Consider the following 7,656-nt stretch of genomic DNA (forward strand, 5'->3'; position numbering starts at 1 on the left):
CTTGTATATGAGGTTACTTTTGAACGTCATAGTCTTCAGTGTCTGGCTCCTAAAGTGGGGAAAAGAGAAAAATGAAGGGCACAAAAAAAACAAAAAGGCACCAGCCTTTTAAATAGAAGTCACTTCAGCCGGGGGGGGGGGGGCTTGCAACAATGGAGGGAGGTGCAACCACAATGTCCACCTACCTCTGAACCTCTGTAATCAGAAGCAGCAATTAGCAATCAAAGCACAGATCTCCACTATTTGGAGGACACAGTCTTTTTTTATTCACCCTGGCTCCCACAATCTGCATGCAAGCTGCTCCAGGAACATGTGCACACCCACCTGCCAGAGGGATAGGGGATGGGGGATGGGTAGCTGCTACTGTACTAAGAGCTAAAATTGACCAAAATGAACCACAATTTACTATCCAAGCTTTTCGCTGGCTGTTGCAAGCCTTCAATAGACCCAGAGTTCCAAAATAGTTACATCAGAGAGGTTCTACTACTATAATTTTTACCTAAGTGGGGAGACAGATTTCTGGTGTTTTCTTCTCCATTATCTTCCCAGAATCCTCAAATTTTGTTTTAAATGTTTGATAAGGCTTCAGGTTTTACTTTATAATTTATATTTAATAAAATTCTAACTCAAAAGAATGAATCCTGCTAGCTTCGGTCTTTAAACCTCTACACATATGCATCATCACCTATCAATCTAGACATAGGCCAAATGATGTTTGCTAGGAGCAGGTTAAAGATGCAGCTGCTAGGATCAGGTAGCAGGTGGAAGATGCAGATAAAGCCTGTGTTAAGGGGTATAGATACAATGACCATGCTTTCTGGATCCAAAATTCAAATATGGTGCCTAAAAAAAAATTTGAGAATGATTATATGAAAAATATTATAAATATATAAAAATTAAATTGGATTGTATTATGAATTTAATGCACTGCCTTTACTTTTTTGTTATGGTTTCAGTTTGCTTAATTTTATTTTTTTTCCATAAGTTCTTGGGGTACAGGTGGTATCTGGTTACATAAGTGAGTTTTTTAATGGTGATTTGTGAGATTTTGGTGCACCCATCACCTGAGCAGTATACACTGCACCATATTTTTAGTCTTTTATTCCTCAGCCCCACTCCTCTTCTTCCCCCTAAGTCCCCAAAATCAACTGAATCATTCTTATGCCTTTGTGTCCTCATAGCTTAGCTCCCACATATCAGTGAGACCATATGATGTTTGGTTTTCCATTCCCGAGTTACTTTGCTTAGAATAATAATAGTCTCCAGTCTCATCCAGGTCACTGCAAATGCTGTTAATTCATTCCTTTTTATGGCTGAGAAGTATTCCATCATATGTGTGTGTGTGTGTGTGTGTGTGTGTGTGTGTGTGTGTGTGTGTGTGTGTGTGTGTATCAGTTTCTTTATCAACTCGTTGATTGATGGGCATTTGGGTTGGTTCCACAATTTTGCAATTGTGAATTGTGCTCCTATAAACATGTGTGTGCAAGTGTCTTTTTTGAATAATGACTTCTTTTCCTCTGGGTAGATATCCAGTAGTGGGATTGCTGGATGAAATGGAAGTTCTACTTTTAGTTCTTTAAGGAATATCCACACAATTTTCCACAGTGGCTATACTACTTTACATTCCCACCAGCAGTGTAGAAGTGTTCCCTGATCACCACATCCATGCCAACATCTACTGTTATTTGACTTTTTTATCATGGCCATTCTTGCAGGACTATGGTGGTACTGCATTGTGGTTTTGATTTGCATTTCCCTGATCATTAATGGTGTTAAGCATTTTTTCATGTGTTTGTTGGCCATTTGTATATCTTCTTTTGATAATTTTCTATTCATGTCCTTAATCCACTTTTTGATGCGATTGTTTTTTTCTTACTGATTTGTTTGAGTTCATTGTAGATTATGGGTATTAGTACTTTGTCAGATGTATAAATTGTGAATATTTTCTCCTACTCTGTGGGTTGTGTTTAGTCTGCTCACTGTTCCTTTTGCCATGCAAAAGCTCTTTAGTTTAATTAGGTCCCAGCTATTTATCTTTGTTTTTGTCATATTTGTTTTTGGTTTCTTGGTCATGAAATCCTTGCCTAAGCCAATGTCTAGAATTTTTCCAATGTTATCTTCTAGAATTTTAAAAGCTTCAGATCTTAGGTTTAAGTCCTTAATCCATCTTGACTTGATTTTTGTATAAGGTGAGAGATGAGGATCCAGCTTCATTTTCCTACATGTGGCTATCCAATTCTCCCAGCAACATTTGTTGAAAAGGGTGTTCTTTCCCCACTTTATGTTGTTTGCTTTGTCAAAGATCAGTTGGCTGTAAGTATTTGGGTTTATTTCTAGGTTCTCTATTCCATTCTATTGATCTATGTGCCTATTTTTATACCAGTACCATGCTGTTTTGGTGACTATGGCCTTATAGTATAGTTTGAAATCAGGTAGTGTGATGCTTCCAGATTTGTTCTTTTTGCATAGTCTTGCTTTGGCTATGAGGACTCTTTTTTGGTTCCATATGAATTTTACAATTGCTTTTTCTAATTCTGTGAAGAATGATGGTGGTATTTTGATGGGGACTGCATTGAATTTGTAGATTGCTTTTAGCAGTACAGTCATGTTCACAATATTGATTCTACCCATTCGTGAGCGTGGGATGTTTCCATTTGTTTGTGTCATCTACGATTTCTCTCAGCAGTGTTTTGTAGTTTTGCTGTAGAGGTATTTCGACTCCTTGCTTAGGTATATTTCTTTTTTTTTTTTTTTTTCCAGCTATTGTAAAAGGGGGTGAGTTCTTTATTTCATTCTCTGCTTGGTTGCTATTGGTATATACAAGAGCTACCGATTTGTATACATTAATCTTGTATCCAGAAACTTTGCTGAATTCTTTTATCAGTTCTAAGAGCTTTCTGGAGGAGTTTTTAGGGTTTTCAAGGTAAACAATCATATCATCAGCAAACAGTGACAGTTTGACTTTCTCTTTACCGATTTGGATGCCCTTTCTTTCTTTCTCTTGTCTGATTGCTCTGGCTAGGACTTCCAGTACTACATTGAAGAGGAGTGGTGAGAATGGGCATCCTTGTCTTGTTCCAGTTCTCAGAGGGAATGTTTTCAACTTTTCCCTACTCAGTATTATGTTAGCTGTGGGTCTGTCAGAGATGGCTTTTATTACATTGAAGTATGTCCCTTGTCTGCCCATTTTGCTGAGAGTTTTAATCATAAAGCAATGCTGGATATTGCTGAATGCTTTTTCTGCATCTATTGAGATGATCACGTGATTTCTGTTTTTAATTCTGTTTGTGTGGTGTATCACATTTATTGAATTGTGTATGTTAAACCATCCCTGCATCCTTGGTGTGAAACCCACTTAATCATGGTGGATTATCTTTTGATATGCTGTTGGATTCAGTTAGCTAGTATTTTATTAATGATTTTAGCATCTATGTTCATCAAGGATATTGGTCTGTAGTTTTCATTTACGGTTATATCCTTCCCTGATTTTGGTATTAGGGTGATGCTGGCTTCATAGAATGAATTAGGGAGGGTTCCTTCTTTCTCTATCTTGTGGGATAGTGTCAAGAGGATTGGTATCTATTCTTCTTTGAATGTCTGGTAGAATTCTGCTGTGAATCCATCTGGTCCTGGACTTTTTTTTGTTGGTAATTTTTTAATTACCATTTCAATCTCGCTGCTTGTTATTGGATTGTTCAGGGTATCTAATTCTTCCTGGTTTAAGCTACGAGGGTTGTGTTTTGTCAAGAATGTATCCATCTCTTCTAGGTGTTCCAGTTTATGTGCATAAAGGTGTTCATAGTAGCTTTGAATGATCCTTTGTATTTCAGTGGTCAGTTGTAATATCTCCTGTTTTATTAGTGAAATTATTTGGATTTTCTTATTTTCTCAGTTAATCTTGCTAATGGTCCATCAATTTTACTTACCTTATCAAAGAACCAGCTTTTTGTTTCATTTATCTTTTGTATTTTTGTTGTTATTGTTTCAATTTCCTTTGGTTCTGCTCTGATCTTAGTTACTTCTTTCTTCTGCTGGGTTTGGGTTTGGTTTGTTCTTGTTTCTCTAGTTCCTTGAGGTGTGACCTTAGAATGTCAGTTTGTGCTCTTTTAGTCTTTTTGATGTCAGCATTTAGGGCTATGAACCTTCCTCCTAGCACCACCTTTGCTTTATCCCAGAGGTTTTGGTAAGTTGTGTCATTATTATCATTCAGTTCATAGAATTTTTTAATTTCCATCTTGATTTTGTTTTTGACCCAATGCTCATTGGAGCAAGTTATTTAATTTCCAGATATTTGCATGGTTTCGATGGTTCCTTCGGGAGTTTATTTCCATTTTTATTCCACTGTGGTCTGAAAGAGTGCTTGATATAATTTTGATTTTCTTAAATTTATTGAGGCTCATTTTATGGCCTATCCTAAGGTCTACCTTGGAGAAAGTTCCATGAACTGTTGAATAGAAAGTGTATTCTGTGTTTGTTGCATGAAATGTTCTGTACATATCTGTTAAGTCCATTTGTTCCAAGTTGTAGTTTAAATCCATTGTTTCTTCTGTTGACTTTCTGTCTTGATGACCTGTCTAGTGCTGTCAGTGGAGTACTGAAGTCCCCCACTCTTACTGTGTTGCTGTCTCTTATTTCTTAGGTCTATTAGTAATTGTTTTAGAAATTTGGAAGCTCCAGTGTTAGGTGCATATATATTTAGGATAGTAATATTTTCCTGTTGGACAAGGCCTTTTACCATTATAAAATGTCCCTCTTTGTCTCTTTTAACTGCTGTTGTTTTAAAGTTTGTTTTGTCTGTTGTAAGAATAGCCATCCTGCTCACTTTTGGTGTCTATTTGCATGAAATGCTTTTATCCACCCCTTTACTTTAAGTTTATGTGAGTCTTTACGTGTTAGGTGAGTCTCCTGAAGGCAGTAGATGGTTGGTGAGTTCTTATCAATTCTGTGGTTGTATATCTTTTAGGTGGAGCATTTAGGCCATTTACATTCAACATTATAATTGAAATGTGAGGTATCGTTGCATTCATCATGCTCTTTGTTGCCTGTGTATTTTGGTTTTTTGTTCTTTGTTTTTGCTTTTTAACTTGTATTTTCATTTTATAGATCCTGTGTGATTTATGCTTTAAAGAGGTTCTGTTTTGATGTGTTGTGTTTCCAGGATTTGTTTCAAGATTTAGAGCTCCTTTTAGCGTTCTTGTAGTGGTGGCTTGGTAATGGTGAATTCTCCCAGCACTTGTTTGTCTGAAAAAAGACTGTCTCTTTCCTTCATATATGATGCTTAGTTTCGCTGGATATGAAATCCTTGGCTGATAATTGTTTTGTTTGAGGAGGCTGAAGATAGGGCCCCAATCCCTTCTGGCTTGTAGGGTTTCTGCTGAGAAATCTGCTGTTAATCTGATAGGTTTTCCTTTATAGGTTACCCGGTGCTTCTGTCTCACAGCTCTTAAGATTCTTTCCTTCATCTTAACTTTGGATAACCTAACAACAATGTACCTAAACAATGATCTTTTTGTGATGAATTTCCCAGGTGTTCTTTGTGCTTCTTGTATTTGGATGTCTAGGTCTCTCGCAAGGCCAGAGAAGTTTTCCATGATTATTTCCCCAAATATGTCTTCCAAGCTTTTTGAACTCTCTTCTTAGGAACACTGATTATTCTTAGGTTTGGTCACAACATAATCCCAGACTTCTTGGAAGCTTTGTTCATATTTTCTTATTCTTTTTTCTTTGTCTTTATTAGATTGGGTTAATTTGAAGACCTTGTCTTCAAGCTCTGAATTTCTTCCTTCTATTTGTTCAATTCTATTGCTGAGACTTTCCAGAGCATTTTGTATTTCTTAAAGTGTGTCCAAAATTTCTTGATTTTTTTTTTTTTTTCTTTAAGCTCTCCATTTCCTCGAGTATTTCTCCCTTCACTTTTTGTATCATTTTTTGGATTTCCTTGCATTGGGCTTTGCCTTTCCCTGGTGCCTGCCTGATTAGCTTAATAACTAACCTCCTGAATTCTTTTTCAGGTAAATCAGGGATTTCTTCTTGGTTTGAATCCATTGCTGGTGAACTAGTGTGATTTTTTTGTGGGTGTCAAAGAGCTTTTGTTTTCATATTACTAGGGTTAGTTTTCTGGTTCCTTCTCATTTGGGTAGGCTCTGTCAAAGGGAAGGTCTAGGGCTGAAGGCCGTTGTTCAGATTCTTTTGTCCCACAGGGTATTCCCTTGAGGTAGTACCCTCCCCCTTTTCCTATGGATGTGGCTTCCTGTGAGCCAAACTGCTGTGATTGTTTTCTCTCTTCTGGGTCTAGCCACCCAGTGAGTCTACCCAGCTCCAATCTGGTACTGGGGGTTGTCTGCACAGAATCCTGTGATGTGAACCGTCTATGGGTCTCTCGGCTGTGGATACCAGCACCTGTTGCAGTGGAGGTGGGAGGGGGGTGCAATGGACTCTGTGAGGCTTCTTAGCTTTGGTGGTTGAATGCTCTATTTTTTTGCTGGTTGGCCTCCTGCCAGGAGGTGGAGCTTTCCAGAGAGCATCAGTTGTGGTAGTATGGAAAAGAACTTGTGGTGAGCGGGGCCCTAGAACTCCCAAGATTATATCCCCTTTTTGTTCAGATACCAGGGTGGGTAGGAAAGGAACATCAGGTCGGGGCAGGGACAGATATGTCTGAGCTCAGACTCTTCTTGGGCAGGTCTTGCTGTGACTGTCGTGGGGGATGAGAGTGAGATTCCCAGGTCACTGGAGTTATGTACCTAGGAGGATTATGGCTGCCTCTGCTGAGTCATGCAGGTTGTCAGGGAAGTGAGGGAAAGCTGGCAGTCACAAGTATCACCCAGCTCCCACACAAACCGAAGGGCCAGTCTCACTCCCACCATGCCCCCCACCACAGCCCCAAGTCTGTTTCCAGGTGGTGGGTGAGACAGGCTTGAAAACTTGCCCCAGGCTACCTGCTTCCCAGCTGTGAAAGAAACGAGCTTGGTTCTTACCCTCTGTGGATTCTGCACACGGGATTTGTGCCCTCTCCCAAGTTCTGGCCAGGAGGCTTCTCGCCCCATTGAAATTGTTACAAAATCCAGCTAGAGATTTCCTTCTGTGTGTGGAGTTTTACCCTCTGCTTCTCTGGCTGCCCCCACAATGGATTCCTGTGGTGACAGGCAGGAATGGGCTGCTTGGGGACCCAGCGAGCTCCCTGGGCCTTTCTGCTGCTTCCTCTACCCCCTGTATTTCGCTCGGCTCTCTAAATTAACTCAGCTCCAGGTAAGGTTGGAAACTTCTCCCACAAACAGACCTTCAGTTTCTCCACTGGGGGGGGTGTGCTTGGGAGAGGAGGGTCTCCCTTTCCCACTTCTGCAATTGGGGCATTCACAGTATTTGAGGTGTCTCCTGGGTACTGCAGGAGCCGTTGCTTCCTTCAGAGGGTCTGTGGGTCCTCTTGGTATTGCTGGTTTGTTCTTGCAGTCGATCTGGAGCTAAAATTTGACCACTGCCTTTATTAAAAAGAAAAAGATCTAACCAGGACTGTCCCCAGAAAATTAGGCCATACGGGTCCTACATATATGATAAAAGAGGAATAGGGAAAGGATAGCATCGACCACTGAATGAATTATTTCCAATTTTCATCATAACAACAGCTCGGTAAGAGTCCTACAATGAGATCGGTACACATTT

The sequence above is a fragment of the Macaca nemestrina genome, chromosome 10 (assembly GCF_043159975.1).
Source record: "Macaca nemestrina isolate mMacNem1 chromosome 10, mMacNem.hap1, whole genome shotgun sequence".
Lineage (NCBI taxonomy): Eukaryota > Metazoa > Chordata > Mammalia > Primates > Cercopithecidae > Macaca > Macaca nemestrina.